The sequence below is a fragment of the Girardinichthys multiradiatus genome, chromosome 22, assembly GCF_021462225.1.
Source record: "Girardinichthys multiradiatus isolate DD_20200921_A chromosome 22, DD_fGirMul_XY1, whole genome shotgun sequence".
Lineage (NCBI taxonomy): Eukaryota > Metazoa > Chordata > Actinopteri > Cyprinodontiformes > Goodeidae > Girardinichthys > Girardinichthys multiradiatus.
Genome location: NC_061814.1, coordinates 17,549,338 through 17,572,269, shown reverse-complemented (window position 1 = coordinate 17,572,269; position 22,932 = coordinate 17,549,338). Strand labels below are relative to the sequence as shown.

Sequence of the window (22,932 nt, the reverse complement as noted above, 5' to 3'; positions counted from 1 at the left end):
CAGCAACACTTGAGTGTTTTAGTCTAATTTAGGCCGTCGTGGATCTGGCACCAACCCACGTTTAATTTAATTACCACAAGTAAATTCAAACATTATTATGCACCACCACTCCAAGCTCATCTCCATAATTATAATACACAAGCAAAGGCTTGATCTGGTATTTTTATAACTGCATTAATAAGCCGCTACAAATGTTTGATTAGGATATTGGAGTCCACTGTTAAATATACTGTTGGGATTTCAAAGAGGATTATGCCCCAGCCTGAAAGAAAAGTTATACTTGTTCAGCTTTGAGGTCGAACAGCTGCAACATAATGACATACAAACAAACAAAAGAGTAGAGGAAAGGTGTATTAAGCAAAAGAAAAAACCTAGGAGAAATATGTTATGGAACTTTTACTTTTGTTTGGAGAAGGAAGGCTGTCTTTGTGTTTTACCATGCAGGCACTGTAATTGAGGCAGTGGTTCTCAATGCTGGTGCTGTAATGGAAAATTATTTTAAAGTGCTCTGATATTCCCTTCACCTCTCCCGTCTGACCTCTGTGTTTTATTAGTGTTCTGTTATTTAGAGCAGATGGACTCTAAATTCAAATGCTGGAGAGTTTTATGGTTAACACTTCCTGAAGTGTATATTTCAAGGGAAGGTAGATGGGTGCCCTCATAAATAACTTTGTTAACTCTGACCCGGGGAGGGTCTAGGGGCCATATTTCTAAAACTCTTTGCAGTTGAGATAACACTGTCATGTTCTGGTATAAATACTGTGTGTAAATGTTGATCGGGGCTCTGTTTCACTGACTAACCTCAGTGTCAGGGTCTTCAAACGCTGAATGCCTTTGAATAAAACTTATAAGACAAAGTCCGGATTTTCTCTTGTTATGAGTCAACTTCTACCCACTTTGATAAGAAAATTCCACAACAATTTTAGCGTCACGAACAGGATCTAACGTGCCAGAGGAGACCACAGGATGGGACACGGACGCCTGGCCAGCCTGGAGACGTTGTCCTCAGTCCACTTCCATTTTACGGAGGGGAGTCCTCATGTCCGCCTGCGGCTTCTGGCTGATTAGATCCGAACAATTTGTCTTCAAATATATCTGGGTGAGAAGTTGCTCTGTATGATATAATGTATATTATTATTTTTATTACACATTAACCATCATCTCCTAACTAATTAATTAGGTTCCAGAGTTGCGAGAGGGAGGACATCAGCTGAGGGCCCGGTTACCCTGCAAAAGGAATTGCAGGGAGGTTCTTATTGGTAACAATAAGATAAAGCAAAACACAGGGTTTTGCGGGTGGTTTTTAGCAATTTTCTACACCTCATAAAGGAGAAAAGCCAGTGGGCAGACGTGCCGCTGAACAGGTAAAAAAAATGGTTCCGGAACCTTGAGGCATCAGGGGTGTCTCCTTCTTCATACTCTGATTTATAAAATAATGAAAGGAAAAAGTGGGGATGCTTGTGTTAAATGTGCTTTAATTTGGAAGATAAGTTTGGTTTTTCACAGCGTGGAAGTTTGAGTGTAAATAAGTTAAATAGTTTAAAAAGTTTCAAGTAAAACAGTTGATGGAAAAATAAATTAAAAAAACATAAGAAGAATATTAAAAAGCACAGAGTGCATCAATTAAGGGGTTAAAGAGTTAAAACTTTCCTGAAGGAAGTTTTGTTTGTCTTAAATATTGCGATCAGTCGGAAAAGAAGGTAAAATTGAAAAGGGACATTAGAGATGCGAAAAGAAAGTTGTTTTAGAAAGGAGTATAGTTCATGTTGTGGAAGGAAGTGACAGGCAGGGGGACAACTGACTGACTGACTGATAATATGTATTTGTACACAATCTGAACCTATACTAAACTTTTCATTTGCCTCTCTCACACACAAATACACACATATATGGGATTTAAGTTCAACATCTGCGTTTTTGAGTCTGGACCTTAGAAACCTGCCCTTCTCCATGGCTACTATACCAGAGACGCTTCTCCAGCAGGGCCTGAAAGAGAGAGGTCTGCCTTCCTGCTTGTTGAAAATCGCAGTGTGACTTTCTACAAGGAAAAAAAAAAAAACGAAACTCAGAAGAAGTCTGGACCCACTGAGATGGACAACGATCCATGCTGTTTGCAAGAGCCAGAAGAGTGATACACTGGATTTATATTGAAAGCACATCTTATGCGGGCAGAAGAGAAACCGGAGCAAAGTTTCTTCTTTCTCCCTCCTGGAGAAGTTAAAGTGGACAAAGAATGATTGAATGTCTCACCAACAGACCGGGGAAGGGCCTGGTTGTTTTTTGGACTGATAGAGGATTGTGTGCCATGACAGTCTGACTCTGGAGCGATTTAGAAACTGATGGGGGTAACGTACAAACACACATTTGCATAAATCTTTACTATTTTCTGCAATGAAGAACGCTTATTAACCGCTGCTCATGTTACGCTTGCTTGACGTTGACAGATATAGCAGGTTAAAATATTATTTTAGGGTTAGAAAAGTATCTTTAAAAGGGTGATAACTTAACTCATTTGATACTTTCCAGTTAATTCTTTCAGAGAAACAAGTTCTCTTTCGTCGTGGAATATTCAGGGTCAATTATTCTAGTTATTAAAAGTTATGAAAATGCAGAGGAAGTTACAACATCTCCAAAACTCAGCAGTAACCAAGTGTTTCTATGTTATTCTCAGGACAGATCTCATGAAGGAGCATTTTTAAAACCCAGCGCATGCGTAAAACCTGATGGGCTTCTCCTTCAGATATTATTTTCTGTTGTCAGAGTTTGTATCCCATAAATCTAATGGGTAGAGACCTCATTAAAACAGGCTTAGTTCTACTGCAGATGGTCTTCATACAGTCTCTGACACAGTACTTACAGTTTGGTGCAGTTTTTGTCCGCAAGTGTTAACTGACGCTTGTGGAAAGTACAAATTCATTGTTTTTCACAGCAGCTGCTGGGATGAGGTTATATTAGGTTTTTCTTCCCTCTTCTGATTCATGCAGCGTGTTTATTTACACTGTACCTTATATCAGGTCCTGACAAAAACTATGAAAGGTTTGGTTCTGCAGGTTCTTTTTTCTCCCTTTGGAGAAGGAAAGGACACCTGATCAGTTCTGTGTTGCATAGAAATATTAAAACACTTGTTGTTTTCTAAGATATCACCAGCTAAAAACTTTTAAAACTTTTGAGAGTAATTGGTTTTGTTAAACACATTTTCCTTGGTAAAACAAACCTTTAAAATGAGTATGAAAAAATTGGGTTATTTAGAAAGAATCTGTTTGGACAGTGGTACCACACAAAAATTAAACTAATCTCATGTTTCCTAAAAGACTCTGCATGAAAAGGCCTTCAGAACCGTGGAGTTATTTTCCACCACAGTATCAAGTTTTTAAGGATGCTTTTTCTTTATTTTAAAACAGATCTGGGTTTTGTTTTGTTTTTGGCTTTTTAGCATAATGTTTGTCTGAAGCTTCTTATGAACTGGGTTAGAAGCAAATATGATCTGAGGTAAATTAGGAGCTGTGAACTAATAATTTTAAATCTGATTATTGTCCAAGCAGAAATAATATATTTAGCCAATCCTTCAATCTCTGCAGAAAGTTAACACCATTGTTCAATGCAGTAGTACTCAACTTGTGGTTCCTGGACTCCTGAAGCCTGTAAGCCATAGATTTTGGGTCCATGAAATTATAATACTTAATTAAAGGTAGACCGATTACCTATTAGAATAGATCTAAGTCAATGATGAGTTCCAGTCATTTTGGTGACTTTGAAATGCAATAATACTCAAACATTCTACTCTGGGGACACAGATTGGGGTTGAAGAGTTTAGTTTTGGAACCAAGGTTAGGATTTTTATAACAGAATCAAGACAAGTAAAATTCTTTATTTTAGGAAAATAAAAGAAATAAATGCTCTCTTAACAATAAGAGGATGGTCGGCTCAAACTCAAGTCTCCTTGTTTGATTTCTTAAGGTTTAAAGATTAAAAGAATACATATGAGTACAAAGATACACAAGGTAATTTCAGATTATTAAGAGATAAAATATTGAAACATTTATCAGCATTTGGATTATTAAAGAGGGGTTCTAGTAATACGTTTTCCCCAACTCTCAAAATTTAAATAGCCAAATTAAAGAAAATGATGTTTGTTCTTTTTTAAACACTATGTGGGAAAAAGTCCAGTTTGGAGACAAGCTTCTTATCTTAATTTCTGATTAAGTCAAACACTGCAGTTTTGTTTAGTTTGGGTATAACATAAAAATGTCAATGCCGACTTTTCTAATTTCCCCTCGGGGATCAATAAAGTATCTTTGAATTTGAATTGAATTAAATAAAAAATACTTCTTTGCATTTAACTTGAAATTCTGCAATGCAGCTGCGATCAAATTGAGCCAAACAAAAAGAGAACTATAACAATAACTCTCAGGATTGTAGTTATTATTACAGAGTTACAGTACAAAGAATTAGCAAAAGGTTTCAGCATCAGTAAATTTGGATTCATATAAGAGAAAACTGTTGCTGTGCTTCTAAATACTTTGAGATCTCTTTGGACTATGTGCACTCATTTTTAAAAAGGATCCTGACGATTGTCATAACAAAATTGATCAATTATAGCATTAAAAGATATGGCTGAGAAAACATATTCTGAAAAGAGATTGTTAAAAATTTCTTTGAATTCTTGAAGCTTCAAATTTGGCCATTTGTCTGTCTTTGATGTTTTGTCTTTGTTTTGTTGGAATTAATGTTTGTTTATATGTTGCATGAAACAACAATCCATGTTTAGGATAATGTTTCTAAATCCCAGATTGATTAAAACTTTGAGTTTTCAGGAGAGTTAAGAAGCAGCTTGTTTCTCAGGTAGGTGCATGTTAATAGCTAAGCAGTTTAAGTTACACTAATGTGGGATGGGATGAAGAAACTGTGGGTCACGCCCATAGGCTGTCAATCAGAGGTTAGTTCTGCCTGACTCCGCCCACCTACTAGGTTGGTTCATGCCTTTGTTGTCATGGTAACGCTCAGCACCTCCCTTCCTGAGTTTTAACATTGTTTAAGAGACAATAGAGTCAAAATGCTTGTAGTGATTGTTGCCTTAAAAACATGTTTTTTTTGTATAATAATTAAGGATGTAGCATGACTTTTAGATTTATGTGTTTTATTACTAAAAGGTTAATGAAATAGTTTAAACTAGTTTGAAGAATTAGTTTTGCATGCAGAATCATTGGTGATTTATTAGATTGAAAGTTTCCCTGGTGCCATTAAGCTAGCTGACAGTTCAAGATATGCAAAAGTAAGGAATATATTTTTGATAAAGAATCAGAGTCATGCCTTTATACTTGGTGGGAATTATTTATTTGATTCAATTTGTAGGGTTTATTCATCCAAATTACATTGGATATCCATTAATCTAATACTCATCTTTGTACAAGACAAATTAGGATGATGTGTGACTAATTTCTAAGTGAGACATTGATGACGTGAATAACTAAAGTTTGTGTTTAGTTGTTGATGGAACTGAATTGCAGTTAAAAACATCTGGATTTTCTTTATGTTGCTTTTCTTAAATTCATAGTGACACATAGTTATGTCAGAATTCATTTCTTTGGTTCTATGTAATGTGATCTTGGTTACTAGAACATTTTTGTACAAACTTTTTGCTGGATTGTCGCATGGGTTGGACCCTGCGCCAGAAGAGGGGAATGTCAGAATAAAGTAACATGGGGTTCCAAAAGTTTTAGCACTCATGGGAAAAAGGGTAGCTCAGACCTCCAGTGAGGACTTAGTGACAATGCGAGAGAGACGTTGTACTTTGTTATATAAATGGTGCATAGCTCCCTAAGACCACATTATGATAACCTCTCTGAAATTATGGTGTTGATTTTTTGTGAAATTTTATATCTCCACAGATTAGACCATTTTTGAAATTCTTTTTGGGTTTTCTGAAACTATGAAATGTTGACCTGTAATCAGACCTTCCTCAAACATCATGTCACATTTTTGATATTCAGAATATTTAGCTGATGGTCATTGCTAGTATATCAGGTGAAGTCAGAAGATCAATTCTTTTGATTTTGTTGGATGTTTTGATGAAGTTCATGTAGTTAAGCACTTAGGTTTGAGAATGGGACTTTGAATTGAAAATTAGCCAAGTGTTGTGAAGGCTCTACCTATTGTTCTCACTTATATGAGATTGAGACAAAGGACACAGGCAAATCTCAGTCCTTTTGAAGTGCTGTGTGGCAGGTCTCCTATTTTGGACATGGGGATATTGCCAAGATAATTTTCTTCCACATCTTTGTGTGAAGATAGGATGTTGTTTTACTGTCAAAACCTGTCCACTGTGTTTTCTCAAGTTTCACAGACGGTGAAGGCTGCATTACCAGAAACAGCCACTTCCACCCTCCAGTCCGTTATTCCTGGCGACTGGATTCTGGTCAGAGAATCTAGGAGAAAACACAGGAAGTCCAGGCACTGGAATGGCCCATATCAGATCCTACTAGACACCCAGGAAAGCTGCAGGAAAGCTGCAGGAAAGCTCCAGCTCCTCCAGCTTCATCTGGCTTCCAGGACACGAGTCATCTTCCAACTGGATCATCCACAGCCTGAAAGGTGTGAGGACAGCGGACCACCACAAGACAAAGAACTGTAAGCTGATCACTGGCGAGTGATTGAAGAGGTGGTTGAAGAACACTGTTCTTACAAGGGCACAATAATCCCTTGGGCAGTGCAACGTTATTTCAGAATCTATATAAGGCCATCGCATTGCCTGAAAGTTAGAAATCATAAGGTCATTTGCCTCACTGCACACACACCACAGTGAGAGATTCTTTCCTCCCACTTTGACAGCAAGACTGACTCTGAGGAGGAAATCTCGGATGCTTTTATCTAACTTTTATGTTTATTGCTTGATATTTATCATTATGGTATTATTACAAATTTGAATGTGTTCATTTCCACCGTTGTTTAGTTGGACTATGGAAGCCTAACTTCCAGCAGGTTAGAGTTCCTGTTTCTAAATATATTTCTAGAGGAGCTTCCTACGACCGCCCACCTGTACCAGACTGGTAATAGGGCAGCTTGAAGCCACTCAGGAGAGTCAGCAGGATTCTTTGTTTTTTAAGTTGTGTTTATAATTTGTTTTCTTTAAAAAAAGAAACTGTTTGCTTTCAGTACCAGAAGAAAGGACATTCCACTTCAAGGTCACGATGCAGTTAAATGGAAGATAGTCTGTTCTGATGCTAATAATTGGTATTGCAAATATTTTTTATAACTCTTGTGTTCATTTTGGGAAAGGTACAGCAAAGACAATGTGTGGTTAATCTGACTAATAATATTCATCAGCAGATTCGAAGAGAGATTCATCACTTTTCTGACTACTATGAACATGCTGATAATGTCTGGTGGCAACTGATGCATCAAACCGTGAGGAAGATAAGAAATGATTGTTGTTATGTTTGTTGTTTGATTTCACGTGCTATTAATGATCAACCATTTTTGGTACCAGTTCCTATTGATACTACTTATGCTCTAGCTACTTTCTTTCCAGATAACAGGTTGGTGGAGGTCGTTTTTCCTTGGGTGATGGTTTTGTAGAATTTTCTTTTAGTTATGTGATTATCTTGTAATCAGAAGAAAGGAGTGTAATGGAAAATTATTTTAAAGTGCTCTGATATTCCCTTCACCTCTCTCCTCTGACCTCTGTGTTTTATTAGTGTTCTGTTATTTAGAGCAGATGGACTCTAAATTCAAATGCTGGAGAGTTTTATGGTTAACACTTCCTGAAGTGTATATTTCAAGGGAAGGTAGACGGGTGCCCTCATAAATAACTTTGTTAACTCTGACCCGGGGAGGGTCTAGGGGCCATATTTCTAAAACTCTTTGCAGTTGAGATAACACTGTCATGTTCTGGTATAAATACTGTGTGTAAATGTTGATCGGGGCTCTGTTTCACTGACTAACCTCAGTGTCAGGGTCTTCAAACGCTGAATGCCTTTTGAATAAAACTTATAAGACAAAGTCCGGATTTTCTCTTGTTATGAGTCAACTTCTACCCACTTTGATAAGAAAATTCCACAACAGTGCTCAGGGCCCAATGTCCTTCATGTTTTAGATGGTGCTCAGCTATAGTCCCTTGATTCAAAATGACATTACCTCAGCTTGCCATCAAGGGCTAGAGGAGCCTGTTAATGACCAATTATTTAAGGCAGGTGTGTGGCAGCAGGAAAACATCAAAAACATGCAGAACAATGTGTCCTAAGGACCGGCAATGAGAACCACTGAAATAAGGATTTTGGTTTTTATACCTTGACTGGATACGTTATTCTGCATTCATTTTAGTCCACTAATCTAGTTTCAGGCCGCAACATGTATGAGGGGAAGCCCAGGCACTACTTTCCTTTGTGGCACAGTAGCAGGTTATCCAGTGGAATTCCAAGCTGTTCCTAGACCATTAGGCATAGGTGGGTTCTTCAGCAAGTTCTGAGTATTTTATGGGAATTTCCAACAGTAGCAAAGGCCTGAAAAACGTCCAGAAAGAAGTGATCATGATATTTATTGACATGAATGAAACATTTGAATTGGCCGAATCTGATTCGAGAAGAGCAGCACTTATATTTCAAGCTCCCCCAGAGTGTACAGCCCATCATCTAGGATCTTAAGTTGCGCCTAGACATCCTTCAAGATCTTGTTCTTTCAGAATCAGTTTTATTCGGTAAGTTTGGTTCCACTTTGCTCTCAATGAAGACATTGTAAATATAAATACACAAAAAGGTAAATTTAAAAATGGGGTGGGTTTATGTATATATACAGCGTTTTGTACAAAAAACAAAGACGTGGTTGAATTATAAGGAAGTATGTCATGGATGTGTCCCGGATGTGTGGGGTCTGCAGACATGTTATCTCCAGGTGGTTCTGACAGCACCAGTGTACTAGCTGATCCACCTCCTGTCTGTATGCAGGCTCATTTCTGTCCTGGATCAGACCGATAACAGTGGTGTCTTCTGAAAACTTCTGGAGTTTCACAGAAGGGTCTACTGATGTAGTCATTTGTATACAGAGAAAAGAGGAGTTAGGAGAGAACACGTCCCTGGGGGGCATCACTGCTTATGGTTCTTGTGTGTGAGAAGATGCTCCCCAGCCTCACCTGCTGCTGTCGGTCAGTCAGGAAGCTAGTGATCCACTGACAGGTGGAGGCCGGTACTGCGAGCTGAGTGAGATTTTAGTGGAGGATGTCTGAGTTGATGGTGTTGAAAGCCAAACTGAAGCCCAAAACAGGATCCTGGCGTCCATCCCTTGGTAGTCGAGGAAGTGCTGGATGAAGTGTGGTCCCAAGATGACTGCATCATCTGCCGACCTGTTCAACCAGTAAGCAAATTGCTGGGGGCCCAGCAAGGGACCTGTGATGTCCTTCAGATGCCTTAACACCAGTCACTCCGAGGATTTCATGACCACAGAGGTCAGGGTGACAGGTCTGTAGTCATTTAACCCCATGATGGTGTGTTTCTGGGGAACTGGGATGATGGTGGATTGTTTGAAGCATATGGGAACTGCAGCTTCAGAGACTTGATTTGAGTGAAGATGGGGTGAGTTGGTCAGCACAGGTTCTCAGGCATGAGATGGAAACACCATCAGGTCCTGAAGCTTTTCTGGTCTTCTGACACTGAAAGAGCCCATTTACATCTTCCTCAGAGATCCTAAGTCCAGACACAGGGGTCTGGACACCATTCAGGTGGACCCAACACCTGTAGGGATGATGATCTAGGTTTCTCTCTGAGCCAGGTGATGGGCAGGAACAGGGAGCAGCCCATTCTTATCCCCAACACATCAAACTGGTTCTTGGGATATGGAGTGATTGGGTCAAGTAAATGAACATTTTGTTTTTATAAATATAATAAATATAGAAATGTTACGACCCCACTCGGTCTAGGGGTAGGGAGAAGTAAACATTTGAACCAGGTGTTATTGGTTTTGTGAATGAAAGAGTAATTTATTGCTTTTCAGTTCAATTTCTGTTATTTGTAAGAAAATACAAACAAAAGGAGGGTACTTAACAAAGTACAAACCGTTTGAAAATAAAAAAAAAGGGTAAAACACAAAATACACAATAACCATAAATTTAACAAAATACACAACAATCAGTAATTCAACTGAAAATAATCCCCCAAAAGGAGGGACAAGCTAACTCAACAGTTTCTTAAATCAAAGAGTCCCAGCTAACAACAAGCAAACAAACAATTCAAGAGAAAGCTTAACAAGTTTAAAGAGACTCCTCTGAATCAAGTTGGAGTCAAGCTAACCATCAAGCAGGTAAGCACACAAGATAGTCAAGGTTTCAAAGTTTCAAAACACCCTGGTCAAAAGTGGCGAGCTGCTCAGTCCAAATCACAGCTGCCCTTAGTGGCAGGTGCAGAGTTTATATAATGTGGTCTCTTTAGTGATTGGCGGCGAATCTGGAAGAACCAGGAAATGAACAGTCCACATGAGCTCCCGGAGACATCCAGCAGAAGGAGTGAAGAGCGTCCAGGGAGATCCGAGTCCGTCAGGAACAACGAAGAAGAGAGTATCCAGTGAAGAAGAGAGTAACCAGCGAAGATCCAGTAGGAGGGTAGAAGAAGAAATCCGATCCCATCAGAAACAGCGGTACCAACAGCACGGAGGAAAACGGCGCTTTGCAGCGACATCGGCTGGCCAGTCTGTTGATGATGGTACAAAACAAAACACACAAACACACACATACGGCCACCAGCCGTAACAAGAAATAAAAAAGATGATCAACATCATTTAATTCTCTGAATGGGGCTGACATTATAAGCTGATTTCTGTTTGAAAAGCTCATTTGATTCCTTTGTTAGGTTCTGTTAAGTTTCTCTCAGTGGTGGTTTTCTGAGGTCTAAGAAGAAAAACTGTCAGTCATTTTCTACCATTTATTCCATAGTGGGTCGCGGGGGAGCTGGTGCCTATCTCCAGCAGTCTATGGGTGAGAGGCAGGGTTCACCCTGGACAGGTCGCCAGTCCATCACAAGGCAACACACAAACAACCACGCACACACTCATTCATACACCTAAGGGCAATTTAGAGAGACCAATTAACCTAACAGGCATGTCTTTGGACTGTGGGAGGAAGCCGGAGTACCCGGTGAGAACCCACGCATGCACGGGGAGAACATGCAAACTCCATGCAGAAAGACCCCTGGTCGGGAATTGAACCCAGGACCTTCTTGCTGCAAGGCAACAGCTACCAACTGCGCCACCGTGCAGCCCGCAAGAAAAACTGCTTCTAGTTAAAAATATTAAGGTTTAATTGTCTAATAAAAATAAAGAAAAAAGGAAGTCATGTCAACTTATCCACATATTGTTTTTGATTATTCTCACTGGCTTTGAAAGTCAACAAGTGCATGAAGTGTTCATGAACATTAAACTGAATTTCCCGCTTTTTCTCCTATCAAGCTCTGACCTCCATGCGGGTGAAGTAAGTCCTAAAAAAGGATTATCTTTTTGCTGTCAACACAGATGGGTAGAAACACACTCTGCAAATGTCCTCACCAAAGGAAAACAGAGAGAGTCCCCAGGGGTATCAGTTTTATCACATATCAAACACATGCAACTATTACAGCCACGTTCACTTCACTTTGGCACACTGATGTCAGGGTTAAGGATTAAAAAATGTGCAGATAATCGCAGAGAATCAAACAAATCTTGCTGTGCTCCCTCTTATTTAACTCTTATCTGTGTAAATGACATTCAAACACAGCCGCAGATTAATTTTTTGTCGCGCGTTGTACAAAGATCTTATCTTTCCTCATCCCCAGCAAACTCTGTTCATAAAAATTTGGCTTCACTGTACATTAGGTGTCTGCCTAAGGATTGCTTTCTAGATTTAGTTTTGCCCTCACCTAATCTTCTCCTCTGCTCTGTTGCACCATTTCTTCCTATCCCATCATTCTCGCTCCATTTCTCTTTATCTCTCTATTTCTTGTCTGTCTGTCTCCATTTCTGACTTTGAATCTTTGTCCGATTGTGTGTTCCTCAGAAGCAGCCAGTGGAAAAGGAGGAGTATAGCAGGACTGTATGATTATTCATCCAGGGAGAGGTACGGAGGTTTTTCTGCACACTCCCTTAGCCTATAGCTAGTTTGTCTTTTTGTGATTAAATCCATCAACACTCTCCCCTTCTTGCATGCAGAGCCATGTTATTCTCCTCAGAGAGTTGCCATCAGAGCACCCTCTCTGTTAGAAAAAAAACTTCACAATCAGAAACTTCCTATTACATCAAGTTCACTGAAAGTCTTTTTCTCCATTTAGGCATAAATTCCCTTATTTCCACAGTATGAACAGAGGTTGTTTGTTCACATAGGAAACATCTCTGGAGTTGGATGTTTCCATTTTTCGTTCACTTATGCAAACTTGCAGCCTGTGTTCTACAATAGGCCATTATGAACCAAATTGATATTATGCAAATAGGGATGGAATGAGCATAGGGGGAAGAGAGTTTTACAACTGGGATGGTCCACGGCTGCCAGCAGAATGAATTTATTGTGGCCTAGCATGTGGGGCCAGAAGAAGCAGCAGCAGGAGGGGGTTTTTATCCCTCTCGGTACAGCCTGAAGCTCTGCTGGAGTTTCAGATCTGGTGATTAGGCTGTGAGGTCGAGCTGCTCAGTGGAATCCTCCTCTGAATTCGGAGGAACTGCTGAAGGCACGCTCTTCACCACATCAGAGAAGGATGAAAAAGAACTAATGTTTTTCTTTTTGCAGTCGCAGATTCAACTGGTGATTAGACTTTAGATGAGAATATCAAAATTCTCTTATTTTAAATGATTATTTTTAGCTTTCGACTGAAGCATTTTAGGCAGTGTTGGGACCCAGCAGGAATGGTTTATTTTACCAAAGAGTTTTGTTGCAATGACAGATCTTGGCATCATTTGGTGCTTGCTTTAGGCTTCTTTTAACTATGTAATTTCTTGCATAAAGCATAAAAATAATATATAATGCAGAATTGAATCTATAATCATCTGCCTAAAGATGTACAAACGGTATTACATTAACTATTTAAAAATTGTTCTTTTTTTTTTGTCCTAAATTCAATGACTCGGGTAATTAAACAAATCACTAATGAGCAGTTTCATAGAGTGGCCTGCTTCATTATTAACTTAGGAAGTTGAAAAGGTTTTGGTTAATTCTAGGTTTTGAAACCACAGCTGATTTTTTTTTAAGCTCTTAATGAGCTCCAGAGAGGAATCAGTTAGCAGTACAAGGCCATTAACAGCCCCAAAAAACATAATCAGTGGTAACAGTGTCTTCAGGAGTTAGCCACATTAATAAAAATTGGAATGGTCAGTTCAGTCACTCCAACGAACCTGATATTCAACATATTTGCTGATTGTTTTCCATAATGAAAAACTTTCCTCCCAAGTCAAGAGTGCTCTGAATGAGGTAGGCGTATTTGCAAAGTCTGCAATCAAGCCTCTTTGAACGCAAAAAGATGTTAGGGTGCACTTCAAGAACTAGACCACTTGTAACACGTAGGAGATAAAAAAAGAAAAATAGATTAAATATGTGAGAGGAAAAGCCAGACACGTTTTCAAAAAGCTTTCCTCTTCCTTTCATGGCATATGCCCTTTCTATGCATCTGGTGACACTACTTTTTAAGTGAACATGCTGTGAAAAGTACCTACGTACTATGTCCAAGTGCAATCCCAAGTACTGAATCAGGAGCCTAATAAGATTGGCATGTTTGAATGACAATTGGTATCAGAATCCCAGAATAAACTCAGCTCTTGATACTGATTGTCAGAAAAATACTGTGACAGTTTGCTTACAACAAAACTTTAACCTGGTCTTGTATATGTAGCTGAATAGAACAGAGTACCCACAACTTCTCTATATGCTCTGACATCACTCATCTTTGACACTTCTTTATCAGAAGAGTAGTTCAGTTTACTCTGGGTTTAGCATCTTGTTTGTTGAACCTGAAGTATTTTCTTAACATACTTTTTTGTGACATTTTTAAACATCTTTCACTTTGTTCAAAATCAATGCCTAGAAAGTGTTTTAGTTTCAGGTTCTGTTTTGTCTACTTCAGGCTTTTATCTTGCTTGTTTCTTCTAGTGTTCCTCTGAACATCAAATTCACAATCTACAGGTGACATGTCTCATTGTGTTTCCTTATCTTCTTCTCTTTTTGTCAAACATTTTACCAGTCTGCATTTCTGTACTTTTCCACTGTCTGGATAATAAACCAGGTAGGCTGGACTATTTTTATCATATCCAGCAAATACTCATTTTTCACATTTTGAATCTAGTTTTCTATTTCTCATTTTCCTGTTTTTAGGTGTAACACTCTGATCCCAAATGTATGCCTCTTAGAGAGGGTCGTCAGAAAGGAGTCTGCTTTGTGCAGTTATTAAATATCTGGTTCTTGCTATGGCTGCTGTGTGAATTGCTTATGACCACAACTGTTTAGGTAGCATTCTCTCTATTTGCATGCATCTCGCCATGTCAGAGTGTTTCTCTCAGCTGTGCCGTTCTGGTGTGGCAAGCGTGGTGCTGAAGTGTCTTGTTTTATACTGTTTTTACTTAGTAATGCCTGGTAATTCTTACGCATGAATTCTGCACCATTATTTGATCTGATACATTTTACTTTTTTATATGGCGCAGTAACTGCTAGAAACCTCAGTGTTGCATTTGCTTTTCTGTGTCACTCTTCTGTTTCATAAAGTACACAATCACAATGATAACACAAACCTATAGCCATCTCTGGACATTGGGTCTATTGGCTGTGATAAATCCATGTCTATCAGCTCTAAAGCTGCTTTTGCTCTGGTATTGCCACATCAATTTTTTTGTTTAAATAACTTAAACACACCGAGAAGTGCACACATTCTAGTATCTAGATTTGTTTAGTTAACCCTTCATTTCCATACCATCATCAACTCCCTGTAGTTTTTGCACATCATCATAATTACAGTATTTAAGGATTTCAGACTATTTTTGTATATCGTAGCAACTGTTACATCTATCATTACATTCATCATTCTCAGTCAGCAGGTAGTTCAAGCCATTGTGTACATAAATGTGCTAATGCTCAAACTCTCCTCCGTGCACTCTGTGGTTCCAGGTCGCCGTACCAATCCAAGCTCAAGTGTCAATTCAATTCCTCTCTGGAACTCTGTTGCCTCCCATTTGTCTACTGCAGCTTCAACCTCCATAACCTTCACCTGCCTGCTCTCTTCCACATTAATTTCCCTACCATACGAACTCAATGCTCAAAACACGTCAGAACTCCTGCAGGACTTCATAACCGAATTCTCCGCTGTCTCCTCAAGCCCTTTCACCCTCCTCCAGACAGCAAGCTACTCTCAACAATTTATCTATAAAAGAACTCCTGTCCAGAATCTAACTTTCTGACTCTATTCCAGATACCGCCAAAGCCATGGACCCGAAGTCCTTCTCAGTTGTGCTCATTTATCATTATTGAAATCCCTGTAATAAACCTCTGTACCTTTTAATCTACTGTGTTTCTTGTGTGATTCTGCATGTGAGTCAGAAAACTACAACACAACATGACTCTATGATTTAATTTTAAAATCAGCAAAATATTTCTCCACTAACATGAATAGCAAACATTTTGAATGATTTGGTAGTCCCTTCAAAACTATCGCTATTAATAGTCCATCACTCAACGTTTCTGAGAGCTGTGATTATTGTCTATGCGCAAATAACACAATCATTGACACTCTCGCTAACCGTAACCAGTAGCTACTTGACCCATCGGTTCATGGTGCTAGCATAGCAAGCCAACTCTCACCGGACGTTGCAATTATTTCTGTGGAAAAACACACCTCAACTCTTGGAGATTCTGGGCCCATAACAGTTGCTAGCCCAAACCATATATTAATTATAAATAACACATGGGGCATCAACACTGCTGGTCACTGAAATTCTTTATTGAACATTACCCACAATTTCATGAGCTTGAATCAAACATAAGTTTATTACATCTGACAGCATATTATTTGCATATCCTAACACCAACCTTTAGATCTGTTTTTAGATCTGTCCAACTGAACAAAAGGGTTGAATGAATTCCGGTAATATATACATGCACTACAAAGGTGATGAGGTCAGTGTGATTTAACCAGTAGATGTACCTTTGTAACACTGAAACCCCTGTTTTCAGCTCAGTGTTGCTGATTAAACCATCAACCTCACTACAATGCTGACATAGAACGGGGGGGAACAAAATGCAGCTTTACAAAAACAGACTTGACACTTTTGAATCTAAAAGGATAATGATCCAAAAAGGCAGTAAAAATGAAGATAATACACAAGAAGAAAATTCTTTGAAAATAAAATTTGAAACATTAAACTAACAAGGACTCAAAGCGAAGAAAAGTCAAGCAGTATGCAAAATCTGTCAGTTAGCTGACCTCTACCCTGTTTAGTATGCCTTCCACACATTGCAGACAAAACTGAGGACAGACAAAAATACAAACAGCAACTGAAGGCTACAGTAAAAGCATTACCAGGGACAAATTTCTGCCTTTCTTAACATCCATGTTTCCAAACTCAGACCCTCAATCAGACAGATCTCAACCTACCTACTAAAATAGTTAGGTTTATCATTATATTAATGCATCTCATATGAGCGTCTTTAGGTCTGAAAACAAATGAATTACATGAAAATGGAAAACATTAATACATCAATGTTTTGAATAACTGTGACAGTTTTAAAATATATGACTGATGCGGTGTACAGAGCTATTCATCCATCTATTTTCTATTCTAGATTAATTCTGCTCAGGGTCGCAGAGGCACACAGAGATGGCCAAAAGCTGTTGAACTATTTATGGAATGAAATACATAAAACAAAATTGAATCTCAAAATAGAACATCTGCCCGAGAATGATGTACTTTAATTTGTAGTTTTCCCACATTTCACGTGAAAATACCTGGAAAATATGCAAATTCCCCTGATATACATACTGCAAGAGAAAAATGCCTGAGGCTGTATTTCTACCTTAGGCACTGCATAATTCAAGAGATAGTCTGCATTTTGGTGAACAGCATTAAAATAACCCCATCTCTTAAAGACAAGGTATAAATCTGACATGAAACACCTATCCTTCAGCTAAGGCCGTCTTTTCTACAAGGAAAAGAAGCTTCATTATTTTCCCAGGCAAGGATTCATGTTTTCGAAGTCTCAGAAAAGTGTCCTCAGTAATACTACCAAGAAATTCAAATCAATTTCTGTTGTTTACTTTGCTCTACAGAAAACCTGTTGTGATGAGAAATAAATCTCCTAATGGAAATTTCAGCATTTTTTTTCATGATTTTTGTTTTCTTTTACACAACAGTGATTTCATACTTTCAATGTATATAACTGCATGCAAATTTTTCAAGTGTGTATTATGAGCCTTACCTTCCTTATCGATTGTGTTTATCTCAGACATTTGTAAAGCAAAATAAAAACAATTTTCCTTTGGTACGTTTTAAAAAATATTTTCAAAATTACAAAATCTGGGTGAAAAAATTTTGTTTCATAATAAATGTATAAGTTGAGGTTGTTAGAATGCCAGCCAGGACACAAATAGAGATGATTAAAAAATGTAATAAAATAAAGCAAATGTATTTACAGAGAAACATAAAACACAAAGCAAGGCAGAGCAGAGAGCAGTCTAGGAAGTATGCAAGTACAGTAAAAAAAAAGATAATAAAAAGCTTAGTAATTTTTGTCACTCATTTTAAACAGCGAAACTCATATTTTGGATAGATTCATTACACATTACAAAGGTTTACTTCTATTAAAACACATGCAAACCAGATAGCGCACGCGTCGCTGATCTACTAACCAAGTGTCAAATGAGCAGAATAGCAAGGCACAATCTATTAAGTGTGTTTGCCTTCATAAATATGCTGAATATATGCTGATTATCAGGACGTGCAACGTACTGGGTGGAGAATATGCAAATGTCATCATTTAGCACTCGCACTTTGATTTATCAAACCTGAAACAGATTGGGATCACTGTTTCAGGCCTTGTACACAGGTAGCAGGGTTTTTAAAAAAACGAATATCTCCCCTACTCTGTTTTTAAAAATAATATTGTACACGTGATGTTTTTCAGAAAAGTTTTCATCCACACCAACCCACAGAAATACGCCGTTGAGCATTGTGTTAAATACTCCAGACACATAGGGAGCAGTGTATGGCAAAAATTAACCTATGTCAGCCAATCAGAATCCTTCAAAACAATCACGACTTCCTGGTAGGTACAAAACATGATGCCAAGTAGTTCGTTTTTGTGTGGACAGAAAAAAAAGTTTAACTTTTTTAAAACATGGTTTTAGAATATAAAGCTGATAAAACAAAACAGAGGTGTCGATTGGCAATCGTGTCATTCATTTTTACTCCACTGTATGGCCGAGTCTACATTTGACGTCAGCACCACAATATTTGTCACAGACAGTAATGTGCCAAACCATAAAAGTTTGTTTGATCATGGACATATGCAGGTTCAAAAACAGAGGTTTTTTTTATATATTTAATTACCAAGCTCAGTCTTATAGAGCCAGGGGGAAAATCTGGTGGTGGTCTTGTTGGCGGGGCGGGGCGCCCCTCTTGGATAATGGTAGGGGAAACGCTGGTTTAGAAATAAAAATAGTGGAGACATGTCATCTATCCAACAATGCCATTGTTGAGGGCTGATTGGAAGCAAGTCACAAATAGAAGTCAGGCCATAACTCCTATGGAAAAACTTGATCACACTGGAGGAGTGCTTCTAAATGGCGCAGATTATACTCATCTGCTACATGTTCCTCAACATAATAATGCTATGAATGTGGGGGAAAAAGACTTTTGCACGGGACAGTTTAATGCAGCTGGACTGCAGACATAGGCCAATTTGAATCTAAATATTGTGGCATGTTTAACATGCCACAATATTTAGATTCAAACAAACAAAACTGGAGGGAGGAGCAAGGATTAGGAGAAGACGGGTGCTTGTCCGTGCCATGAGCTAGTGCACTCGTGCACAAATAAATGCTCGTCAAATATCAAAACACTGTTGGTGGCAATTGATGGCGGAGAGGGTAATTTTTTATTCTTAAATATTGATGACAAAATAAAAAAATTGGGCTCGGGCACAAAGGGCACTTTTCTCGTCCAAGGCAAAAAGTGAGGTGCTTGAGCACCACTAGGTGTCTATTTGTGCACATGCCTGAATGTGTCCAAACTCTCCATGGTGACAACTAGTAGCATACGCAAAAACCTCATTTGAATAGGCACAACTTTTGTGCAATCAATCTTAGTAGATCACCCACAACACGTCCACTAAATGCAGTTGCTGTTTTTTTGTTTGCACAAGCAAATTATTATTAATAGTTATTTAAAGTGCCTGTGACATCAAATTTTCATGATAAATCCAGCTACATTAATGGAAAGGAAACATTGATCAAATATTTTAAAACCTTCATTCATGCCACTGAAATGAACAGTTGTTAAGATATATGGTCATAAATTTCACTAAAAAGGCATTTCCAGACTACTTCTCTGCGCTCTTTTATGATGTATAAGGGGAACCCCAGTACATAAACTGATTGCTGCTACAATGGCCAGCAACACAGACAGCAGCGAAGAATCTGATATGTCTTTATATATATTTCAGTCACTATCACAGAGAGACACAGCAGAGTCAGGAGAAGAAAGTCAGCTGTCATCAGTTGGCACAACACAAGTGCTGCAGCATGCAGACGGACATCTACCAGAGTAGAGTCTATTTTTGCCGGATGCACAGCCGGAGTCAATATGTATAATATGTCATCGACAGGAAACAGAATGAGCAGAACATTCGGATTTTTAAAAATAATTTACTAAAGACAGACTAGATTTCACTATATTAATAAATACACATATATTTATATATACACATGTATATATTGGCAGTTGTTAACATTAGATCAATTAGATCAGTTCCTAGGTTAACTAAGGTATTATAACCTGAGCAATTAAACATTAAATGCACCAAACTAATCAACAAATATAGCTTCTCTGCACTCATTCAGTTTACTCACCCATTGTAGAACAAAACACATGAAAATATCTGGATGCATAAAACACAAAAGGAAGCAGTTTAATTGGTTTAACTCCAACAGAATGAGTTGTTTTGGACTTGCTACTGCATTTATCACTGGCTTTTATTGCAAGATCTGCGTAGGCTTCTTGGAGCTCCTCCGGACCGGAGCAGATACGGTACAAATCCAGTGTTATATACTGTATATAAGGCACTGAGTGAAACAACCGGAGGAGAAGTGATCAGCATGGAGCACCACCAGCAGACACAAGGGATAATTTAAGATCTGAAGACACTACCTTGTGTGTCTTTTTTTTTTTAACTTCCCTTCAGAATCTTTAGAAAAACATTTATTTGAATATATCCTATGCGCATGTAATTTATCCTATAGTTATATGAATATTTTCAGATTAGTATTATTAATATTAAAAAAATTAAATGTTGGATTTTTAATTATTAACAATAACTGCCTAAATGTACTTTTGTGACAAGAAAGTGTTCTTATCTATTGAGCCTTGATCTGTTTAGCAACAGCAACAACAACCTTTTCTTTGGCAGTCTTTTCCCATCAGATGCACTGAACAGCTATAACCTTTGGTTATAGACTCTGCTTCAACATTTTCCTTTGTTTGTAAGATATCCCGTCCTCTGATATCATTTTTCTTGTGAATTCAGAGGTTTTTTGTTCAAAGCAGTTTGCTGAAAAGTGATGCTCACACAATGAATGACCCCCTAAACGTCATTTCTGGGCGACTTTGGATTTGCAAAATGTAACATCAAAATATGCTTATTTTATGTCACAACTGTCTTTTATCACATCTTTAATCCTAATATCTATGTCTATATATATATATGTATATATATATATATATATATATATATATATATATATATATATATATCAAATCCATGTTGTTTTAAGTCCACTGAGACGTTTCCACAGTCAGTTATGATTCGTGGGGGGGGGGTCATGTCATCGGCTGGTGTTGGCCCACAGTGTTTTCTTATGTTCACAGTCAATGCAGCAATTTACCAGGAAATTTTAGAGCACTTCATGCGTCCTTTGACTAACAAGCTTTAGGGAGATGCTTCATTTGAATTTTCTTTTCATTTTATTGGACTTGACACCGGCCTACACTGCCTAAAGAACCAAAAGCTGGGTCAGTGATCCATGGTGTTACTGTGCCTGACTGGTCAGCAAACTAGCCTCAACTGAATCCCGTAGAAAAGCCATGGAGTATTGTTAAGAGGAAGATGAGAGACACCAGAATCAACAATACAGATTACCTGAAGGCTGCTATCAAAGCAACCTAGGTATTTATAACACCTCAGCAGAACCACAGGCTGATCATCTCCATGCCACGCTGCATTTACGCAGTAATTCATGCAAAAGGAGCCTTAAATAAGTATTGAGTGCATATAAATTAACATGCTTTTTAGAAAACATTTCTGTTTAAAATATCCTTTTTATATTGATCTTGTGTAATCAAATTTTCTGAGAGACTGAATTTTGGGTTTTTGTTATCTGTAACCCATAATCATTAAAATTACAAGAAATAAAGTGTGTAATAAATAAATAAATATATATATATATACCTCCACCTGCCACCTCCATGTGCCATCAAGCATAAAGAATTTGCATATTTTAGTAGTCATTCCAGTAGTTTTGTGCATGCTTAAAACAGTTCGGGAACTCTTACACCATCAGGTGCAAAGGGGAGCATGAAGCCTTCTTGACCTCTCCAAGACCCTGATGAGACCATCTATGCTTTAAAAAAATTTTAATGTCACGGTGACAGTGTGAAGGTGAAGCAAGCAACGGACCTCCTTGTTTGTACCAGAGTATCTAAAGCTGACGGTAGGCCTAAAAAAGAAAAGATTTCCGTCTAACCATGTCTGCCAAAGGGAGCTCTCTGAATGCCTCTAACATGTCCTGTACATGACAACATAACGGAACTCTCTCTAAGCCTATTTTGGATATGTCAGGCTACAAAACATACAAGAAATATATATGAGCTGCTTATAATCTACCATTTCACTGAAGGTGTTTCCTGAATCTGATCATGTGAAGCACCTCCAGCAAAGCAGTAAAACCCTTCTCTGTGAATTCTTTAATTGCATCACTCCATAATCATAGCACTCTCACGTCCTCTTGGGAAGATGAGTGCCTCTTTGTGTCAATCAAATTTGCAGTGCTTAACCTGTGTCACCTGTCATTCGTCTGATTAAGCACTGTGTGTAATAAGGATGCTGTCAGTGGAACTGTTATTGGGTGCAGCAGTTTACATTAAACAATGAGTCATAGGTCTGCCATACTTTACTATTACATGCTGCACATGCTGCAAGAAGTTAAAGCATATCTCAAATTATTTAGTAGAACAAATGTGGGACCTTTTCCAATTGAAAACAAATCAGTTAAACTGAATAATGTAGTTGGCATTTTATGCTTATTTGATTTTAATATTTAATACCCCTTACTATGTATGGACTGCACAGTTGGTATCACTGTTGACTTGCAGCAAGAGAGTCATCCCAACGCAACCTTTAAGCTTGAAAGAAACATTGGTTGCGAGATATATTCAAAAATAGATAGATAGATAGATAGATAGATAGATAGATAGATAGATAGATAGATAGATAGATAGATAGATAGATAGATAGATAGATAGATAGATAGATAGATAGATAGATAGATAGATAGATAGATAGATAGATAGATAGATAGATAGATAGATAGATAGATAGATAGATAGATAGATAGATAGATAGATAGATAGATAGATAGATAGATAGATAGATAGATAGATAGATAGATAGATAGATAGATAGATAGATAGATAGATAGATAGATAGATAGATAGATAGATAGATAGATAGATAGATAG

General features: G+C 38.1%; 1 long non-coding RNA gene across 1 annotated transcript; it reads left to right on the top strand.

The window, feature by feature from the left end:
* Positions 1–10,616: 10,616 nt before the first annotated feature.
* LOC124858831 lies at positions 10,617–15,394 on the top strand. Its single transcript, XR_007035948.1, has 3 exons — positions 10,617–10,685; positions 12,011–12,070; positions 15,095–15,394. It is a non-coding gene; the product is annotated as an uncharacterized LOC124858831 (long non-coding RNA).
* Positions 15,395–22,932: the final 7,538 nt, after the last annotated feature.